The sequence below is a fragment of the Papilio xuthus genome, unplaced genomic scaffold (genome assembly GCF_000836235.2).
Source record: "Papilio xuthus unplaced genomic scaffold, Pxut_1.1 DF826949.1, whole genome shotgun sequence".
Classification (NCBI taxonomy): Eukaryota; Metazoa; Arthropoda; class Insecta; order Lepidoptera; family Papilionidae; genus Papilio; species Papilio xuthus.
Window position 1 is genome coordinate 3,107,575 of NW_013531700.1, and position 525 is coordinate 3,108,099.

A 525-nucleotide genomic window follows, 5' to 3' on the forward strand; every position below is an offset into this window, starting at 1 on the left:
GTCGGAGCGGGGGCGCCAGAGGCTCTCTCTCGCGCTCCCGCTCCTGTGCCTCCTTCTGCGAAATCACCTCTTCGCAGAAAGAGGCAACGGCGTCCCAGGACCTCTCACTTCCTAGCATGGCGCGTACAACGCCGGGAAGTGAGAGGTCGTCGCCGATCGCCGCCACCAGGTTGCGGCTCTCTTCTGACCAGGCGCAGCACACTTACAGCGTGTGCTGCGCCGTATCCTCCGGGTCGCCGCACCCATGGCACAGCGCCGTCTCCTCCCTTCCAATCCTCCACAGGTACCGCCCGAAACAGCCGTGTCCGGACAGCACCTGTGTCAGACGGAAGGTGAGGGACCCATGGCTCCTCCCACACCATTCCGGGAGCTGTGGGCGTATGGCCTCTATGGTTCGCACGCCATATTCGGCGTGCATTAGGCCACTCGCCCAGAGCTCCACGGTCGTCCTCCTCCTCGCCTCCCGGGCACGGGAGAGCTCCTCCGGGGCCGGTACTTCGCCCCGGGCTCTTTGTTCCGCCCGCG